This window comes from Helianthus annuus, chromosome 3 (assembly GCF_002127325.2).
Source record: "Helianthus annuus cultivar XRQ/B chromosome 3, HanXRQr2.0-SUNRISE, whole genome shotgun sequence".
Classification (NCBI taxonomy): Eukaryota; Viridiplantae; Streptophyta; class Magnoliopsida; order Asterales; family Asteraceae; genus Helianthus; species Helianthus annuus.
In genome coordinates this window covers 102911212-102933960 of record NC_035435.2, presented here as the reverse complement: position 1 = coordinate 102933960, position 22749 = coordinate 102911212, and the positions used below count along the sequence as shown (strand labels likewise).

Genomic DNA, 22749 nt, shown 5'->3' with positions numbered 1-22749 from the left:
CCATTGCGTTTATGTTTCTGTTTCTGTTTAATCTTTGTTAGAAATTGGTTTTTCCGCCGCAAAGCGCCGGTGAACCCACTAGATGATTTATAAACTGATCATGAACTTAAGCAACCTTATACGCTAATGGTTGTGATTTTGAATGTTATTAGGCGTGGAAAGTGGTTAATAGAGTTCAAACAAGCAATACCATCGAATGACTTCCCATAGTTGACTTTCACTTTCAACTTGTGTATTGGTTGCTCTAGAAAAACAATGTAACACCTCGAAAAATTTACGTCCTATAATGTATTGACACATGTCATAAGCCAGAACGTGAGAAAGAATACTCTAGAGGGACGAAAGTTGACAAACATAGAAAGTATGTGAATTCAAGGGTTTAAGATGTCAACAAGGGATAAATATACTTTACAGTAACCCTACATGATGCTCATATCTTCAAACGAATAAATCATGGATCATACGGAGCTAAATGTGAAAGAAAGTGAGAGATTACAAACTACAGGGGTTAAATGTGTCAACATGTTTAAGTTATACCTCTGAGTGACCTTTTAGCAAACTTGAAACTTTGTAACGGTAAATTATACTCACTAGAATACATGATAAAAATTTCATAAAGTTTCGTTATCGTATGAGAAAGTTATGATCAAATTCATATATAAGGGGTTAAAAGCGTCAACGATGAAGTTATGACTTTTCGGGTAAACGCAAAGCAAACCAAGGACTTAACAAAGTGGGTATAAGTCTTGAAGCCCTTATAAGTCAACTTGGAGGGCTCATAATGCAATAAATAATGTCAAAACAATGTTATAAAGGGCCAAGGACCAAAGCCTAAAAAATCAAAAGTTTGGATTTGATTAGAAGTGGCATCGCGCGACGCGAGGGTCCCTGGGGGGGGGGGGGGGCTACGCGTGGCGCTAGGGGCCATCTGATCCGAAAACTTCGGCTAGTGTCTGCTAGGTGCATTGTAACCGACTTAGAAAGATATTTTCCTCAGCATGGGCGACCCCTAATCATTCCTATGCACTTAGGGACACTTGTGAGTGATCCATGATCAGTTGTAGCCTTGGTTGTCAACAATCTAGTGAGTTTTAAGCACTATAAAAGGCCCTCATGTGCAACATTGTGATCACACCTTCCATCTGCATTTGTGAAGACTTTTGGAGCTCCAAAGCAGACCCAAGTCATCCCTAGTCGTGCATAGGACTTTGGTAAGCACCCTTGACCTTCCTTAATTGAGTTTTTCTTAGTTTATAGCTTAGAAGTCAAATCGTCGTAATTAGCGGTTGACTTAACGATTAATCATTAATGGTCCAGTGATTAGTCGAATCAAAGGAAGCTATAAGTTGGTAATTATGTGGGCATTAAACCCTCAAAAGGGCACCCTCTGATTCCCGCTCTAACTAGATCAAATGTCGGGTCAAGTTGTTTAGAAAAAGTCAACAGAATACTAATTGTCGAATTAACGCATAATTAGCAATGTAGAAGGCATGTGACCTATTTTATCACTCATATAAATTGGTAATAAGTATAAGAACTGGTCTAAGCTTGTTTGATCCGATAATTTTCTGTTTAGACCCGGTTCGGAGCCGAAAGTCGCAAAACTTTGACTTTTGCTTTGACTTCTATTTTGACCCGTTTTAATAGAGTTTAGAAATGCCTTAGGACTTCCTTAGGACCAGGTTACATGATAGTATAACCCTCTGTGACTGGTTCATTGATTGTCCATGTCATTTGCACATTTCCGTTAAATGCTTAAATGTTGACCATAATGCCCTTTTGATCATAAAACGAGAATTTTGGGAATGTGAGAGAGCAAAATTCTTTGTTACTGATTTATAAACATGTCCCTAAAACTTCATGTCAGTTACAGGTCTAGAATAAGAGTTATGCTAAATAGCGCAATTAAGAAAACTATTATTAATTAAACGGCGCAATTAGCATAAAGCCTATCTAAACCCAAATTTCGACACCAAACCTTTTACACACTGATGAAATATAATATTTTGAGATTTTTAAAGATTTTTAATTATTTTTAACCTGCCCATAACCTAAGGTTATGGCATTGATTCGGTAAATACCGATTATACCCTTTTCGGACATAAAATGAGTTCTACATAGTATTTTGACACGAATCCAATTGCTAATGATTTTATATAATAAATAAAGTATTTTGAACTATGCAACCTCATCAGAAAACTCAGATTTCCTGTTTAACCCGGAAATCGCTTAAAATGGCTTTTTACGCGTATTAAACGCCTAGTATAGCTTTAAAACCATTTTTGCCAAGTAAGGCTTACTACCTACTGATTTAACTTGTTAAAGTAAGTTATTTTACTAATTACTTTAGACCCGAACATCAGAATTATAAATAATCTCTTTTATAATCTTTAAAATGACCAAAATACCCCTACGGGGCTTGTATTAACGTTAAACTCGTTTTGGGCATAATGAAAGGTATCCTACTGATATCACAACCTACTTAGGGCATATTAACTTAGGAAATCTGTAAATGACTCTCATGGTTACCCGTTACGCTTTCTGCGCGTTCGGTTCGGTTTATGTAACTAGTTTACCTAAATTAGCCGAAACGGGTCAAACCTTATCGTTTTTATCTCAAAATCCAGAAGGTGTTTAGTTTACCCATATTATACAAGTCTTTAAACTTGTCGGGACTAAAACACATTCTATTCCGGTCTTCGCCTAATCGTGCGTTCGAACCGTATCTTTCGTTAAAACTAACCGGTCTAAGCTTAGGCTTAATTAAACACCTGTTAGGATTCTAATAGCTTATTATTAAACCTTCGTTCCAGAATAGGAGACCCGGTAAAAGCTTCACGCACTTGCTATTTCTGATTGATACTTGCAAAGGTAAATACTTTTAACTTAATTTCCCTTATACGGGCTTGGGGTACGGTATATAAAATACCGCTTGGTCCAGCATTGAATCTTTAATCGAATAGAGGTTAAATTATTGATATGCTCTGTTTTGAAATGTTTTGTTTGCTTAAAGCCTTTGGGGGTTAATGACCACGTCCTTCATATCCTTGGCATCATCTTACGAGATGGCCATGACTTGAGCACGGGGTGTAGGCGTACACCCGTCTGTGCATAAATAAATAAATAAATAAATGATGTGGTGTGTCTATTGATCTTTAACCCGGACTACGGAACGGGCTACTGAACGCATAAGAAACATGTAATTCGTTTACAAGTATTATATTAAAATAATTATCCCAAGTTATAAAAGTTTGTGCCACGTGCATTCAAATCAATTTTTATTAAACCTTTTCAAAAGTGTCGGTTGAATGTATTTACCAGTGTAAACTAACGTATTTTCCCAAAAAGGTTAAGTGCAGGTACTATGCGAACTAGGCTGGCTTTCTCCTAGCATCCACAATAAGTCTCGCAAGCTTGGATGTCAACTGTTGAACAATATTTCCTATTTATTTTTTATCACCCTGTGGATTATTCTCAACTGTTTGTGATACATGATATTACAATAACATTCGGTTGAAATATATCTATCTTTTGCTTCCGCTGTGCATTTAAATATTGTGTTGTTTGACTGTAATGTTACCAACTACGTCACGATAGTCCCCCACCGGGCCCACCGGTGAAACGTGTGAATATCGGGGTGTGACAGGTTGGTATCAGAGGCAGGTTGAGTGAATTAAACACTATCCTTATGTATTTAATCTCAGTGACACAATTGCACATACTCGAGTCTTGACAAGAACTTAGGACGAATTCGAATTGTTGCATTAGTTTGTCCTTTATTGTTTGTTGTTGATTTCAATTGTTTAAGCAGGAAATATGCCACCGACAATCAGAAGAGGATGAAGAGGCAAAGGGCCAATCATTACCCACAACGATCACGAGGTCGGGCCTTCACACATGCGAGCTCCTGCCAGCACAATGAGTGTCGATCCTCAGAGAAACAGAAGGAACCTTTTTGAGCCCGCTAGACGGTCTATCTCGCACAGTTCAACACCTTCTTACCATCACTCTTTTGGGCCGAACTCGGAAAACGAGCCCGATAACCCTCAACCTTCATTCATACCTTTCCAGCGTTCGTTTCGCACCGTTCTTTTGGCGACCCTACTCCTGTCTTTCAGGGCCGGTTCAACCCGGCAGACTATGTCCAAGAACCAGTGGGTTTTAACCCATTGGGACCGGAGGACCATTTCTCAGAAGACAATGCAATGGACATGGACGAGGACACGGATCCTGTCGAACCTGCAAGAGGCACCCCCAATCATCCAATTGAGATCTTTGATGGATCATCCTTCCATGGAACACCCTATCAGGGTCCACACAGTTATCAAGCAAGGTTCAACCAGTGTGAGTGGTACTTTACACCCTCTCACCATTTATCGCCTCATGAGCAACAACAACAGCAGCAGCAGGATCCCTCCGAGGATTCGCGTTTCGTGGCAGTCACGCCACCGCCTCCACCGCCGCCAGTTCATCAAGCACCTTCGGATCCTCCAAGGAATAGGAGAACAGGCACGCGGATATCCACACGAAAAGGGGATTTTCACTTTAGCACCCCTCGACACTCCAGTGGCAGTCATTATCCGCCACTGCATGAAGACCCACAAATGGGTGGACCTTCTAACCCAGCTGCAGAGGTGAATTCTGCACCAGTTGCACCACCTCCGCCACCATTCGGTTATGATAACCCGATACCTACATACGCCGGTTCCACAGCGTACAACCCGTTTGAGCAGCCAGCTCACACTCACTACAACTATATTGGTGTCGACCCATACATAGAAGCGGCGGCAAACTACAACGCCCTTCATCTCGAAGGACCTTATGGAACTCCTTGGGGAATGGGGTACTCAACTCATGGGTATCCAGTACCTGCTAGACCTCCGGCTCAGCACCTATCGCAGCAGCCACGTTTTTCCCCACCGGAGCAGGAAGAAATCCTCCACTGTTTGAACAGGGTGGAATGAGATTTTGAAGAAGAACGTAAGAACAACCGTGGATTCCTAAAGGGCCTGGCAAACCTGCTAAAGGGAAAGAAGAAGAGGGATCATTAATCTCTATATGTATTATTGTATTTCCTATTTCAATCAAGTCCCTGCGTGGACATTTATGTGTCTTTCAGTCCCTGTGTGGACATCTATCCTAGTATTGGTCCATGCGTGGACTTGTTTTCTAATTTAACCTCTGCGTAGATAATTCGTCTATAAAAAGTCCCGTTTAGGGTAGTGTGTAATCCTTTTTATGTTTAATGGAGTGTTAAGTTTATGAAATTCATTTTTGTCATTATGTACATTATAAATGAAATAAATAATTCAAAATCATTCCTTTTTAATATAATCTGCCTACCAAATATTAATTTAGAATCTTGACGGTATAACCTAGCCCTTGTGTCATTATAAGACCTGGCCAAGATGGTAAGACCTGATTAAAAGATTCAAATCTATGTTAACATCTGAAAATATGTTAACACTCATGGCAGACGTGGTTCGTTAAAATCACACACGTCATTCTTATGTAAGGATCCTTCAATGGATTTCAAAACCTCACTTAATGATCTATAAATCAGGGGTTTAAATCATCAATTAAGATGATCACTTATCAAGCATCCATTAGTGATGTAGTGCCTGTGGGCCATATTCATTGTCATATAAGACAAAAGATAGTAGTAGTCTATGACTCCCTGTCAGAAAAGGTAAAGAACTATGTTCAAACCTACATTCCTTGATTCTCTGAAATCCTGGCTTATAATTTAAAACGTCCCTGTGACTAGGCTTTTGTGCCACTAACAATATTGTTTATAATTAGGATAAGTTATATTAAAAATCCTAAATAAATGTGAGTAACAAATTAACCCAATATGGTCTATGTTTACCATGGTTAATGAATTGTCGAAAAAGAGCAATTCCATAATAAACTCCCAAACAAACTTTTGTCATTATCTTGTGTAGCAGTTCAAGATAAAATGGCTGACTCGGATGAAATAAATTGTCACCCAAAGGAGAATCAGAATGATGCCCGGATTAATATAACGGGTGCTGAACTGAAAGCGTTAGTAGACAACGCTGTTACAACGGCCTTAGAACGGCAGTATGAGGAATATAGCGGGACTCGAAGTAGGACGCTATCCGCACCACATTCTAAGCCCAAGACTCATTCCGAGGCACACAGCAAGCCACCACCCTCCAAGAAGGAAGAACCAAAGAAAGATGATGACGATCGTCACTCTTTAAACCATCGTAGTGTCCCATCTCAAGGTAACGTGCTGAAACAAGGACCCCGTGATAAGGGTTGCTCCTACAAATACTTCGTGTCATGCAAACCCAGGGATTTCACTGGGGAAAAGGGGCTATAGACTGCATGACTTGGTTGGATGAGATGGACACAGTGGTTGATATAAGCGGGTGCACTGAGAAGGATGTGGTAAAGTTTGTGTCTCAATCATTCAAGGGTGAGGCCTTAGCCTGGTGGAGATCGTTGATTCAAGCTACTAGAAAGATTCCACTGTACGGGATGTCATGGGAACAATTTGTTTCCCTCATCCGAGAGAACTACTGCCCTCAGCACGAGGTAGAAAAGATTGAGTCGGATTTTCTGTCGTTAGTGATGAAGAATCTGGATTGCCAAGCTTACCTTACGAGCTTTAACACGATGTCAAGGTTGGTTCCTTATCTGGTGACCCCGGAACCCAAAAGAATAGCTCGTTTCATAGGGGGCTTAGCTCCGGAGATCAAGGCAAGTGTAAAAGCCTCGTGGCCAGCTACATTCAGGTTAGTAGCTGATATATCCTTATCCCTCACACTGGACGCGGTCAGGCAGAGATCGCTGAGGAACAAGGATGCCGAGAAAAGGAAGCATGATGATGATGACAACTCGCGTCGATCAAATAAGAAGCACCGAGGAAACAATGACCACAAGAAGGGTTTTAGTTCAAAGAAAGATGGGCATCAGTCTGGGGATAAGCCCAAGTGTAAGACTTGTCAGAAATATCACTTTGGGAAGTGCAGACTTGACTCGAGATCCCAATCTCAGACAAGGCCTTGCGGGATTTGCAAATCCATGGAACATAAAACCCTAGAGTGCAAGAAACTGAAAGACGCAACATGCTACAGTTGCAATGAAAAGGGGCACATCAAGACAAATTGCCCAAAGAATGCCAAGAAAGCCGATGAAGGGAAGAAGACCAATGCTAGAGTCTTCAGGATGGATGAAAGGAAGCAGTGCAAGATGACAATGTGATCATAGGTACCTTCCTTATAAATGATGTGTATGAAGAGTACTATTTGATTCAGGAGCTGATAAATCTTTTGTAGACAATAAGTTTTGCAAATTGCTGAATATACCTGTCAAAACCTTAAGTGTGAAGTATGAGGTGGAATTAGCAGATGGCACTTTAGAAACCGCCTCAACCATATTAGATGGATGTTTCATATCCATTAAGAACCACTCTTTTCCTTTGTCCCTACTTCCTTTGAAGTTAGCCGGTTTCGACATAGTTTTGGGTATGGACTGGTTATCTCATAACCAGGCCCAGATTGTTTGTAATAAGAAGCACGTGGCGATCAAGACTCCGTCTGGTGAATCACTTACTATTCAGGGAGATACCCAGTATGGATTGCCTGAGCAAGTGACTATGCTCAAGGCCTCTAGGTGTATGAAAAAGGGTTGTGTCATTTACATGGCACAAGTGACTATTGATGAGCCGAAACCCAAGATTGAAGATATCCCCGTCATTTCTGGATATCCTGAAGTTTTTCCTGAAGAACTACCTGGTTTACCACCAGATAGGTAAGTAGAATTCAGAATCGACATTATCCCTAGGACAGCACCTGTTGCTAGAGCACCTTACAGATTGGCACCAACAGAGATGAAGGAATTAAGAACACAACTGGATGAATTGCTAGCCAAAGGTTTCATTAGACCTAGTTCGTCTCCTTGGGGAGCACCAATCATATTTGTCAAGAAGAAGGATAGGTCCATGCGTCTGTGTATCGACTACCGTGAGCTTAACAAGGTTCACTATCAAGAATAGGTATCCATTGCCCAGGATCGACGATCTGTTCGATCAACTTCAAGGAGCAAGTTACTTCTCCAAAATTGACATAAGGTCAGGCTATCACCAACTGAAGGTTAGAGATGAAGACGTACACAAGACTGCATTTAGGACTCGTTATGGTCATTACGAGTTCCTAGTGATGCCTTTTGGGCTCACTAATGCACCAGCGGCATTCATGGATCTCATGAACCGTGTCTGCAAACCATACCTGGACAAATTTGTCATCGTCTTCATTGACGACGTCCTCATCTACTCAAAGAACCAAGCTGATCATGAAAAGTATCTTCGCTGTATTCTTTCACTACTTCAACAGGAGAAGCTTTACGCCAAGTTTTCTGAGTGTGAATTCTGGCTTCGAGAAGTCCAATTCCTTGGACATATGGTTAGTGAGCGTGGTATCCAGGTGGATCCCGCTAAGGTGGAAGCTGTCATGAATTGGCAAGAGCCGAAGATGCCCACAGAAATTCGCAGCTTCTTGGGATTGGCAGGATATTACAGACGCTTTATTGAAAATTTTTCAAGGATTGCTGCACCCCTAACTTCTTTGACTAGAAAGAATATTAAGTTTAACTGGGGCCCTAAGCAGCAAGAGTCCTTTGATATCCTTAAGCAGAAGCTAAGCAATGCACATGTGTTGACATTGCCTAATGGAATAGAAGAGTTTGTAGTATACTGTGATGCATCACACACTAGGATGGGATGTGTGCTTATGCAGGAAGGCAAGGTTATTGCTTATGCTTCACGTCAGTTAAAGGTGCATGAAAAGAATTACACCACCCATGACTTGGAGTTGGGTGCCGTTGTATTTGCACTGAAGCTATGGAGGTACTATTTATATGGCATCAAGTGTGTGATCTATTCTGATCACAAGAGCCTCCAGCATCTGTTCAACCAAAAGGATTTGAACATGAGGTAGCGACGATGGATGGAGACTTTGAATATTATGATTGTGAGATAAGATACCATCCTGGCAAGGCAAATGTAGTCGCCGATGCCTTGAGTCGAAAGGAAAGAGTGAAGCCTATTAGAATCAATGCCAAGAGCATTGAGATAAAGAATAGTTTGAATGAAAGATTGTTAGCTGCACAGAAGGAAGCGGTGCTAGAAGCTAACTATCCTAATGAAAAGCTAGGAGTAACTGAAGAACAGTTATCCTACGGAAAGGACGAAATTTTAAGGTTAAATGGACGAATATGGGTTCCAGTTTATGGAGGACTACGAGAAGTTATCCTCCAGGAAGCCCACAGTTCCAAATACTCCGTTCATCCTGGAGCTGACAAGATGTATCATGATTTGAAGGCAAACTTTTGGTGGATAGGCTTGAAGAAGTGTATAGCTACCTATGTAGCTAGATGTTTGACATGTGCGCAAGTCAAAGCTGAACATCAGAAGCCGTCGGGTTTGCTGCAACAGCCTGAACTTCCCGAGTGGAAGTGGGAAATGGTGACCATGGATTTAATCACCAAGTTGCCAAAGACAAGGAAAGGAAATGATACGATATGGGTGATAGTTGACAGAATGACTAAGTCAGCACATTTCCTACCCATTAAGGAGACGTATAGCTCCGACATGTTAGCCCAATTGTACATAGATAAGATTGTATCTCTACATGGCGTGCCTGTGTCTATTATCTCTGACAGAGATACTAGATACACGTCACATTTTTGGAAAAGTTTCCAACAAATCTTTGGGCACGCGCTTAAATTTCAGTACGGTTTACCATCCTCAGACGGACGGACATAGTGAGCGTACAATCCAAACCTTGGAAGACATGCTTCGTGCATGTGTGATTGAATTAGGTGGTAGTTGGGATAACCACCTGCCATTAATCGAGTTCTCGTATAACAATAGCTACCATACGAGCATTAAAGCTGCTCCTTTCGAAGCCTTGTACGGTAGAAAGTGCAGAACGCCCGTTTGTTGGGCGGAAGTGGGAGATGTCCAGTTGACAGGACCTGAAATAATCTTTGAAACGACGGACAAGATTGTCTAGATTCGTGACCGTCTGAAAGCTGCCCGAGATAGGCAGAAAAGCTACGCAGATTTGAAGCGTAAACCTTTTAACTTCGAGGTAGGTGACAAGGTATTGCTTAAAGTATCACCCTGGAAGGGAGTGATGCGATTTGGTAAGAAAGGCAAGTTAAGCCTGAGATACATAGGACCCTTCGAGATCATCGAACGTGTCGGATCAGTTGCCTATAAGTTAAACTTACCTGAAGAGCTCAGTGGTATTCACAATGTATTTCACATCTGTAATCTGAAGAAGTGCTACGCTGACGAATCACTAGTCATCCCACACATAGATGAGAGCTTAAAGTTTGTTGAAAAACCTGTGTCGATCGAGGACCGACATGTTAAGAAGCTTCGAAGGAAGCATGTACCTATTGTAAAGGTTAAATGGGATGCCCGTAGAGGTCCCGAGTACACGTGGGAAGTAGAGTCCACGATGAAAGAAAAGTACCCTCATTTGTTCCAGTAAATCTCGAGGTCGAGATTTCTTTTAAGGGGGTGAAGATGTAACACCTCGAAAAATTTACGTCCTATAATGTATTGACACGTGTCATAAGCCAGAACGTGAGAAAGAATACTCTAGAGGGACGAAAGTTGACAAACATAGAAAGTATGTGAATTCAAGGGTTCAAGATGTCAACAAGGGATAAATATACTTTACAGTAACCCTACATGATGTTCATATCTTCAAACGAATAAATCATGGATCATACGAAGCTAAATGTGAAAGAAAGTGAGAGATTACAAACTATAGGGGTTAAATGTGTCAACATGTTTAAGTTATACCTCTGAGTGACCTTTTAGCAAACCCGAAGCTTTGTAACGGTAAATTATACTCACTAGAACACATGATAAAAATTTCATAAAGTTACGTTATCGTATGAGAAAGTTATGATCAAATTCATATATAAGGGGTTAAAAGCGTCAACGATGAAGTTATGACTTTTCGGGTAAACGCAAAGCAAACCAAGGACTTAACAAAGTGGGTATAAGTCTTGAAGCCCTTATAAGTCAACTTGGAGGGCTCATAATGCAAGAAATAATGTCAAAACAATGTTATAAAGGGCCAAGGACCAAAGCCTAAAAAATTAAAAGTTTGGATTTGATCAGAAGGGGCATCGCGCGACGCGAGGGTCCCTGGGGGGGGGGGGGGGCTACGCGTGGCGCGAGGGGCCATCTGATCCGAAAACTTCGGCTAGTGTCTGCTAGGTGCATTGTAACCGACTTAGAAAGATATTTTCCTCAGCATGGGCGACCCTTAATCATTCCTAGGCACTTAGGGACACTTGTAAGTGATCCATGATCAGTTGTAACCTTGGTTGTCAACAATCTAGTGAGTTTTAAGCACTATAAAAGGCCCTCATGTGCAACATTGTGATCACACCTTCCATCTGCATTTGTGAAGACTTCTAGAGCTACAAAGCAGACCCAAGTCATCCCTAGTCATGCATAGGACTTTGGTAAGCACCCTTGACCTTCCTTAATTGAGTTTTTCTTAGTTTATAGCTTAGAAGTCAAACCGTCGTAATTAGCGGTTGACTTAACGATTAATCATTAATGGTCCAGTGATTAGTCGAATCAAAGGTAGTTATAAGTTGGTAATTATGTGGGCATTAAACCCTCAAAAGGGCACCTTCTGATTCCCGCTCTAACTAGATCAAATGTCGGGTCAAGTTGTTTAGAAAAAGTCAACAGAATACTAATTGTCGAATTAACGCATAATTAGCAATGTAGAAGGCATGTGACCTATTTTATCACTCATATAAATTGGTAATAAGTATAAGAACTGGTCTAAGCTTGTTTGATCCGACAATTTTCTGTTTAGACCCGGTTCGGAGCCGAAAGTCGCAAAACTTTGACTTTTGCTTCGATTTCAGTTATGACTTGTTTTAATAGAGTTTAGAAATGCCTTAGGACTTCCTTAGGACTAGGTTACATGATAGTATAACCCTCTGTGACTGGTTCGTTGATTGTCCAAGTCTTTTGCACATTTCCGTTAAATGCTTAAATGTTGACCATAATGCCCTTTTGATCATAAAACGAGAATTTTGGGAATGTGAGAGAGCAAAAATCTTTGTTACTGATTTATAAACATGTCCCTAAAACTTCATGTCAGTTAGAGGTCTAGAATAAGAGTTATGCTAAATAGCGCAATTAAGAAAACTATTATTAATTAAATGGCGCAATTAGCATAAAGCCTATCTAAACCCAATTTTCGACACCAAACCTTTTACACACTGATGAAATATAATATTTTGAGATTTTTAAAGATTTTTAATTATTTTTAACCTGCCCATAACCTAAGGTTTTGGCATTGATTCGGTAAATACCGATTATACCCTTTTCGGACATAAAATGAGTTCTACATTGTATTTTGACACGAATCCAATTGCTACTGATTTTATATAATAAATAAAGTATTTTGAACTATATAACCTGATCAGAAAACTCAGATTTCCTGTTTAACCCGGAAATCGCTTAAAATGGCTTTTTACGCGTATTAAACGCCTAGTATAGCTTTAAAACCATTTTTGCCAAGTAGGGCTTACTACCTACTGATGTAACTTGTTAAAGTAAGTTATTTTACTAATTACTTCAGACCCTAGAATTATAAATAATCTCTTTTATGATCTTTAAAATGACCAAAATACCCCTACGGGGCTTGTATTAAGGTTAAACTCGTTTTGGGCATAATGGAAGGCATCCTACTGATATCACAACCTATTTAGGGCATATTAACTTAGGAAACCTGTAGATGACTCTCATGGTTACCCGTTACGCTTTCTGCGCGTTCGGTTCGGTTTATGTAACTAGTTTACCTAAATGAGCCGAAACGGGTCAAACCTTATCGTTTTTATCTCAAAATCCAGAAGGTGTTTAGTTTACCCATATTATACAAGTCTTTAAACTTGTCGGGACTAAAACACATTCTATTCCGGTCTTTGCCTAATCGTGCGTTCGAACCGTATCTTTCGTTAAAACTAACCGGTCTAAGCTTAGGCTTAATTAAAGACCCGTTAGGATTCTAATAGCTTATTATTAAACCTTCGTTCTAGAATAGGAGACCCGGTAAAAGCTACACGCACTTGCTGTTTGTGATTGATACTTGCAAGGGTAAATACTTTTAACTTAATTTCCCTTATACGGGCTTGGGGTACGGTATATAAAATACCGTTTGGTCCAGCATTGAATCTTTAATCGAATAGAGGTTAAATTATTGATATGCTCTGTTTTGAAATGTTTTGTTTGCTTAAAGCCTTTGGGGGGTTAATGACCATGTCCCGGATATCCTTGGCATCATCTTACGAGATGGCCACGACTTGAGCACGGGGTGTAGGCGTACACCCGTCTGTGCATAAATGAATAAATAAATGATGTGGTGTGTCTATTGATCTTTAACCCGGACTACGGAACGGGCTATTGAACGCATAAGAAACATGTAATTCGTTTACAAGTATTATATTAAAATAATTATCCCAAGTTATAAAAGTTTGTGCCACGTGCATTCAAATCAATTTTTATTAAACCTTTTCAAAAGTGTCGGTTGAATGTATTTACCAGTGTAAACTGACGTATTTTCCCAAAAAGGTTAAGTGCAGGTACTATGCGAACTAGGCTGGCTTTCTCCTAGCGTCCACAATAAGTCTCGCAAGCTTGGATGTCAACTGTTGAACAATATTTCCTATTTATTTTTTATCACCCTGTGGATTATCTCAACTGTTTGTGATACATGATATTACAATAACATTCGGTTGAAATATATCTATCTTTTGCTTCCGCTGTGCATTTAAATATTGTGTTGTTTGACTGTAATGTTACCAACTACGTCACGATAGTCCCCCACCGGGCCCACCGTTGAAACGTGTGAATATCCGAGGTGTGACAAACAAGAAAGGAGTCTGATGTATCTGACACTACAAGTATCTTTATTAATTAAACAAACTGCAATTACATGAATATTAAATATGATTTTTCTCCTAATCACACATTCCGTGACTAAGATTAAACAATTGCATTTCGGGTTATGTGTTTTAAGCTTAGTTCTAACACCAACTATCATTATATAGTCACCCTTTAACAAACCCTATGGACTATTTGTGTATTCTACTTAAAATTAAATACATATAAGTGTAATTTTTTTCGTCCGATTTGGACAAATATTGCTTTTAGTAAAAAAAATCTCAATTTTAGTATATTTAATTTTTGTTTTATATTATTCAAGTCCATAAGATTTGAAACTAACACTGTGTATATGTTCTAAAATGAGGTGTTACACATAAAAGAGTGTAATTCACTTAAACTCATTTAAAAACAAAATAAATAACTAAATAACTTCCTTTAAAATGCTCAACCTCAGCATAGTTTCTTTAATATTTCTTCTTCACCTTGACCCACACAATTTCTTCTTATACAGTTCCATTTGCTTGTTTCTATGTTTATAATTTAATATGTGGTGGTCTTTTTGATTGGTTGCTGCCTTAAAAACCGACTCTAGCTGTTAAAGTTACAACACCGACCCATTAGAGTTTGAGTCGGCCAAGGAAATTCAGAAAATAAGCAACTAAATAAAAAGACTAAAATTCAAATAATAAAATATTAAAATTGTTTATGCTTGTATCCGGATGCTCCTGCATCAAAACATGTCACAGTTGTAGTATACGTTGAAAAGGTATCCATTTATGTGAATCCACCTAGCACTCAAAAAGTCCTATTATTGATGATTGCCCTTTTGGTTCATTGGATGTAAATAGACGGGACAACAAACTTTACAAGCGAACGGATAGTAATTCTATACGCCTATTACATATTAGGATATCTGAATTCATCAACAGGGGCAAGTGTAATGTGTTCCCATCCACTGTCGCGTATGAAGAGGAGTTACCAGATCATGCTTGCAAGTTGTTTCATTTAAGGTATTTACTTCAGCTTTATCCTTCTGTTATCGAGTAGGGGTGTCTAGTTGAGGAGTGGCTGAATTCCTTATAGTAGTGGCCTAGTGGGCAGTCTTTCTTCACAGGTTAAGTTGTAAGCTTGAGCTCAAGGTTGCCCACTCGTAATATTTATAATCAATAAATCAAATTCTTTATCTCTAACCCTGATAACTATTGTGATGGCTGGCTATTATAATGGCAGAAAACCTTTATTAGCATTCAGAATGAAAAATGAATTTATCCTAAATCTTTCAGATATTCTTCTAAATTATCTGTTGTCCCTTTAGTTTCTCTTCAGTTATGTTATTACACTTAGCAGTCAACAGGTTCTGTTATTGAGGTAAACGGACGGGACAAAGAAACCTTACAAGCAAATGATTGTAATTCTATCTGCCATTTAGTAAATTTGGATATCTGAATTCATTAATAGGAGTGTACAGAATCACAGGTGATAGTTTCTGTATAGCCAGTTATCAGGGTTCGAAAAAAAGAATTCACTTTATTGATAAGAGAGGGCGAGTGAGCAACCTTGAGCTCTTCGAGGTTGAAAGAGTGATTTTCAAGGTGTGGACGTTTGGTTATGGATTATGCCTGTTATAAGTCAGGACCTGGAGGGTTGATTTAGAGTCAATCATTTAAAGATCTCAAAAAGCTAGTATTAACTAGGCACCTTGAGCTCTTCGAAATTGAAGACGATGAAGGCAATCGGGTGTCGGAGAGTGGAAGGTCGGAAATGGGGCCGGAAAAGGTGGGTACCGGAGATTTGGATAAAGAAGATGAAAGGTTGCATGGGAATTATGGGGGAGAGGAAGGGATGCATGGGGAAAACAGTAAGTTGCATGGGGCCGCAAATCGGGCACAGTCCCCTAGGGTCTTGGAACGCATGTGGGACAACAGTCAGTCCCTTTTTGATCTGAATAAAAGCATTGAAGGCTTTTCGGTGGGGTCCTCTAGAGTAGAAACCAGCACCCGATCTAAGAAAAGGCCCAGGAGGTGCCGAAGCCCATGTGAAGGGGAATCTGGTGGGCCTATGGGCCAAGAGGAGGGGTCTGCTTATAATCCACTTCGAGAATTAATAAAAAAATCAAAAATTAATAAGGAGGTACCTAGTGTTAACACCTTTAATGGAGGGCAAGATAAAGGTAATGGTGATCCCAAGGATGCAGCGGTTCTGGGTGGTTCCGGCGTTGTCAGATCGGATCACTTCGAGGTGCCGAGTGAGGAACATTTTGGGAACACGCAACTCTCAGATCCAGGAGAAGGTGTTGATGCCGATAATAATGTTGACCCAGTACAGAAGGAGACGGCAGCTACTGTGGAAATCGGAAAAATCGTGGGCTTTCAATTGGATGGATTCAACGACCAGGTTAGTGATTCGGTTAGAGGTGAAGGTGGACAGAACCTGTTAAAATGAATTTTATGACTTTAAATTTAAGGGGGGGTAGGGACTCTAGGAAATCGGAGTGGGTTCGGGGTCTCAAAACAACACATGGTATACATTTTTTGGCACTACAAGAAACAAAAATCGGGCCTGGGGTTAGATTCCCGTTCTACAATTTCTGGGGTAGATCCAGTTTCGAGCTAGAGATTGTTAATGCGGAAGGAACTGCGGGCGGGCTAGCATCCTTTTGGAATCCAGCCTTTTTAGACAAAGTTAGTGAAATCAAACATCGTCATTTTTTGATCGTTACTGGTATTATTAAAGCCTCGGGGGAGTTGATAAACATAGCAAATGTACATGCACCAAATGATCCGGGTGCACGAAGGGGTCTGTGGGATGAGTTACGGGGTTGGAAAAATCTGTTACAGGGGATGTGGATACTCATGGGGGATTTTAATGATGTGAGATCACCAACTGAGAGAAGGAATTCCGAGTTTGTCTCTTTAAATGCGGATTTCTTCAATCAGTTCATCGATTCTGCGGCTCTTTTCGAGTACAATATGGGAGGTAGGCAGTTTACGTACAGGTCGGATAACGGTCAGAAAATGAGCAAATTAGATCGTTTTTTGGTGTCAATGGAGTTCAGAGATTTGTGGCCGGATGCCTCTGTTACTGCCTTGAACAATGTTGCTTCGGACCATTGTCCAGTTGTCCTCTCTACCATTCCATGTAATTTTGGTCCTTGCCCAACGAGAATGTTTAATTCTTGGCTGGAGTTACCTGGTTTCGTGGAGTTTGTGCATCAGCAATGTGCAGTGTTTCGGTTTTCAGGGCCTGCTGACCTGGCACTAGGTGTAAAATTGAAGTGGCTTAAGAAAAAGGCAAAGGAGTGGGTATCAAACCTAAAGGAGAATCAAAGGGGTCAGTATGTGGACAAGGTGAATAAATTGGAAGCCCTAGAACTGCTGGCGGAGACCAGGGACTTAACAGAGGATGAAATCGAAATTAGAGCCCAATGTAAAAAATTTGTGGTTGAGACTGATCGGTTAAAAAACATGGACCTTAAGCAAAAATCAAGGGTCAAGTGGGCGGTTGAAGGAGATGAAAACACGGCGTATTTTCATGGGATCATTAATGCTAACACCACAAATAATCGGATTAGTGGGTTGCGTATTCAAGGGGATTGGACAAATAACCCGGTTCTAATAAAAGACCATGCGGCAGCCTTTTTTTGTGATCGGTTCTTAGAACCAATGTTGGAAAGGCCGTATCTGATATGTCCTAATTTAGGGAAACTTTCGGATATGGAAGCTCGCAGTTTGACTGTTCCTTTTTCTGTTGAAGAGATAAAAGGTGCGGTTTGGGATTGTCATGGAGATAGGGCACCGGGACCGGATGGGGTTAATTTTGGTTTCTTAAAAAGGTGTTGGGAAAGTTTTGAAAAGGATTTTGTGGAATTGTTCAATGAATTCTACAGGCACGGTTCTATAAATATCGGGTGCACGTCTTCCTTTCTAGCTCTGATTCCTAAATGTAATGATCCTTGCGGGCTGGAGGATTTTAGGCCAATTAGTCTTATTGGTTGTATCAATAAGGTTATATCGAAGGTTCTGGTCCGACGTCTTAAGGTTGTTATTCATAAACTTATCTCTGAAGAACAGTCAGCTTTCCTGTCAGACCGTAGCATTCTGGATGGCCCTATTATTCTTAATGAGGTGGTAGCCTGGTTGAAAAGATCGAAAAAGAAGGGTATGATTCTCAAAGTAGACATCGAAAAAGCGTATGATTCTCTAAACTGGAATTTCTTGAGCTCGATCATGGGTCAGATGGGTTTTCCGGGCAAATGGATGGACTGGGTAATGGCAACTGTGACAACTGCCAAAGCATCGGTTTTGGTAAACGGATCTCCGACACAGGAGTTTGTATGTCATAGGGGGCTTAGGCAAGGGGATCCACTCTCACCTTTTTTGTTCGTAATTGCAATGGAGGCATTGACGGGGGTTGTTAAAAAGGCGGTATCGGCAGGTATTGTACGTGGTATTCAGTGTACGGCTCAGGGACCAATGTTATCCCATTTTCTTTATGCGGACGACGCTATATTCTTGGGTGAATGGTCGGAGACAAATGTTCGGAATATCAATAGGATCATGAGGTGTTTTTATTTGGCTTCTGGATTGAAGGTGAACTTAAATAAGAGTAGTATTTTCGGGGTTGGGGTGGGTGAAGAGGAAGTCGCTAACATGGCAAGAATACTAAGATGTAGGACGGGTATGTTTCCGTTTAAATACCTCGGTCTGCAGGTTGGAGCTAATATGAACCTGGCTAGGAATTGGAGGCCGGTTATCGATACCTTTAAAAGCAGATTGTCGGTTTGGAAGGCAAATACTCTTTCGTATGGAGGTCGGTTAACGCTCGTGAAATCAGTTCTTAATGCTTTGCCTTCCTACTACTTTTCGTTGTTCAAAGCACCGGTTCAGGTTGTAAAGAAACTGGAGCGGCTTCGAAGAGATTTTTTGTGGGGAAGTACACCCGAGCATCAACGGACGTCATGGGTAGCTTGGAATGACATTATGGCTCCAAAAGAAATCGGAGGGGCAGGTCTTGGCTCCTTAAAAGAAGCTAACTACGCATTATTGGCAAAATGGTGGTGGCGTTTTAAGAAGGAAAATAACAGTATTTGGAAAAAGGTTGTTTGGAGTATTCATAATCATAACAGATCGTGGTCTCCGGTACCGGTCAAGATGTCTATGCCTGGTCCGTGGAAACAGATAGTGGGAATCGCAAAAGAGTTGATGGGTTTAGGGGTGGACTTGAGTATAGCATTCCGGGCAGCAGTTGGGAATGGGATGGGCACGGCGTTTTGGTTGGATTGCTGGATTACGGACGTTCCATTATGTGTTACATGTCCGTCCCTTTTTCAGATTGAAAGCAACAAAAAAGCACTCGTGGCAGACCGAATTAAGGTGCAGAATAATGTAAGGTTTGCGGCCTTTAGCTGGGTTCGGGTCCCGTATCTTCAGCCGGAAATTAAGGAGTTAACTGTGATTTCGGGATTATTAGAAAATATTAACGTTACCGGCGAAAATGATACTTGGAGGTGGGCTTTGGATGACTCCGGCTTCTTCTCGGTTTGTGGGCTTCGGAAACTTCTTCGGCCCAGCATGCAGGAGGTCCCGGGCATGGTCCATTGCTGGAATAGGTGGTGCCCAATAAAGGTTAATTTCTTGACTTGGAGACTGTTCCTTAACCGATTACCGACTAAAGTGGCGTTGAGGAGTAGGAACTTCCAGATTACTAGCTTGGAGTGCGTCTTATGTGAAGAAGCCGAGGAATCGTGTGACCACTTGTTTGCGGCTTGCTCGTTTACACAAGAAATTTGGGAAGAGGTTTTTAGATGGTGCAGGATCGTTACTCCTTTTTTCTTTGGTGCGAAGGATGTGCTCGTGTACAACACTTTCTGCCGGGGTTCGGGGAGATGGAAAAGGATAATATATTCGGTAATTCAAACGGGGATATGGTGTATTTGGCGAACGCGAAATGAGGTAATTTTCAAGAATAAAAGGATGGCGGTGAAGAATGTTGTGGAGGAAATTAAGGTTTTGAGTTTTCTTTGGTTCAAACATCGGGCAAAGACGCTGACACTCACTTGGAAGGACTGGTGTAATTTCGATTTAGTTAGCATGAAGGTGTAATTGGTGTCGTTAATATGGTTAACTTTTGTTAACTTTGTAACTATTTATATATATATAATATATCTTTTGTTGGCCGTTCAAAAAAAAAAAGTCCTGAAAAAAACCAAAGGGTGAAACCAAAACAGATCTATGGAATTAGATATTATTGAGAAAGCAAGGGGAAAAAGGTGTCTCAGAATCCCACATCTGCTGAGTGAAGAATACAAAGATGAAGAGACAGTCTATATAAACAGCAGTCCAAGAAGGTAGAAAGCATACCTTTCTCGGCCTTTTGGCTAAGATCAAGTGTAGTATCTGTTCTTATCAGTTTAATATCTGATATGTGGGCCATCGGCCCACTCGATATTAACCTTATTTTTTATGGGGAAAGGCCCATTACAATAGCTTGCTATTGGGGTCTTTGAGCGTCGCTATGGTCTTGCACTACTACCTTGGCCTGGTGCACCCCTCCAATATTCAGTCAATTTCTTAATTCCCTGAGATGCATATTTATTTAGTATTAGCACCTGTTAATCTTTTCAGTTATCTATTTTTGTTTATCTTGTTTAAATATGGATGCTTCTTTATTTTTCTATTAGCATCTGTTAATCTTTCCAGGCATCTATTTTTTGTTTCACTATTTTGATTAAACTTGAAATAGGGAGCTAAATGTTGGATATTTTGCATTTGTTTGCTGTGAGAAGTTTGTATTTCAACAATTGCCAAACGGTTATTCATGTATTAAGGTTCCTCTTTGATAAAATTGGTTAAACTAGGTGACACATCCATTGGTTAAAGAGAGAATTTATCAAACTCTCTAGACGATGGCATGGGGGCACAATAGTCTTTGAATAGTGGCTAAACTTGATAACACAAGGGCATAATAGTCTCACTCTTTAAAACAAGACTTTTCTATGGTTTTTCTCTCTCACAACTATTAGTCTTTTATGTTGAGTATTAGTTTTTTATTTTACTTATTAATTGTCTGTACATAGTTTACTGTAATATTCATCTATTCTGTACTCGATTTTATTTTACAAGTAATTCAGTTTTTTAAATTTCTTTTTATTTGTTTATGTTAATTTATTTTGTTCAATACTAGCTATGGAAAAAAATCAAAAAGAAAAGTGACATTTTAAGCGTTTTTAAAATATGAAAATACATAGAGGATAACTATAAGATGTAATTTCTCTATTATTTTATATAAAATAATATTGTGTGATATTTAACGGATTAATGTTATTTATCATTATGATCATTATTTATCGTTTTCGACTGAAATATTGTTACCAGTCGTTAATCGACAAACAAATAAAAGGTTCTTAATAACATTAGGACGTGAAGGATATCGTTTAGTTTTAAAGGACCGAAATGATAGCAAAGAGTTTCATGTCCCATACCTACATAAACATTCGGAAAAAGACCATTATTGATATGGGACGTGAAGTTACCTGGTGTATGAGATGTAGCGCCTGAGCCCATGTACGTGTTCTGATCATGAGGGTTCAATGCCATGGTATGAAACGCCTGCTCGAGATCAGTAGAAGTGTAGCAACGCCTTCCTAATTCTCGTTCAAACCTGCAATATTGAATTGAGGAACTAATTGTTGGTTTCTGATCATGAGGGTTCAATGCCTAACATCTTCAGGGCTTGACAATACGAAGAAACATCCAGGTGGTCGTACAGTTTAGTAGTAACAAACTTGTGCTCCAAGTAGACGGCTCGGGAGCTTTGATTATCTGGAAAATATTTTTCAAGGCAACCCAGGCTTGTGAAGCAGTCGAATTTGGTTTAAGAATAGTGAAGCAGGTAGCTAGAAATTGTGATGTACATCCGTTGAAGCACAATTAAGTCAAAACGAAATCAAAGTACAAGCGTCATGGCTGGTTTTTCTTTGTCTGATGAAGAAGTTGCAGAAGTTCGGGCTACAACTTTAGGATCATTGGCAGGGCGGCTTTTCGCTCGCAGTGTTAATTTTAGCTAAAATTTCCGAAAAAAAATATTTTAGTTGTGTAAAATATTTAAGCCTAGTACCACCAAGAACACAAGTCAAACAGTAAGAAATGTTCACCTGTGGAGTGACACAACACACAAAGTGTTAAGTTGGGATTGGTGGGAGTCAAAGTGATAGTTGGGAGTGATAAAATCCAAAAACCCTTATCAGAATTAGAGATGAAGAATTCGGTTTATTGATGAAATGCGAGTGAGCAACCCTGAACTCTTAAGAGTTTGAAACAGTAATTTTCAGCGTGAGGTTATAGATTATGCCTGTATGCTGACATGTAGATAAGTTACAATCATTTACCTTTCCTATCATCAAGTCATATATTTATCCTGTATTATACCAAAAATTTTCCATTATAGCTTATTCATCTGAAAATTATATATACTTATATTACTAATTTTAACATCAGCCCCTATAGCTCAGTGGTAGAGCGCCAGTCTTGTAAACTGGAGGTCTGTAGTTCGATCCTGCATGGGGGCAAAGGCTCTATAATTTTTGAAATATTTTTTAATACCGAAACTATACATTTTTATTATTGAATGCTCTTTGTACGCAGCAAGATATGTAAACTGCTAACCTATTACGGTATGTAGATTGGATTTAGATGACCTTGGGTGTTATTTTCTTAAACAAGCTATTCTATTTTTCTTTTCTTAAATGTTCAATTTAAAAAAAAAAAGATCTCTTGATGCTCTTACTT

At 39.9% G+C, this 22749-nt stretch overlaps 2 non-coding genes across 2 annotated transcripts; both read left to right on the top strand.

Moving 5' to 3' along the window:
- The first annotated feature begins 20318 nt into the window (after positions 1 to 20318).
- LOC118490735 lies at positions 20319 to 20514 on the top strand. Its single transcript, XR_004889985.1, has one exon. It is a non-coding gene; the product is annotated as a U2 spliceosomal RNA (small nuclear RNA).
- Positions 20515 to 22457: 1943 nt separating this feature from the next.
- On the top strand, positions 22458 to 22529 carry TRNAT-UGU. The gene has a single exon. It is a non-coding gene; the product is annotated as a tRNA-Thr (tRNA).
- Positions 22530 to 22749: the final 220 nt, after the last annotated feature.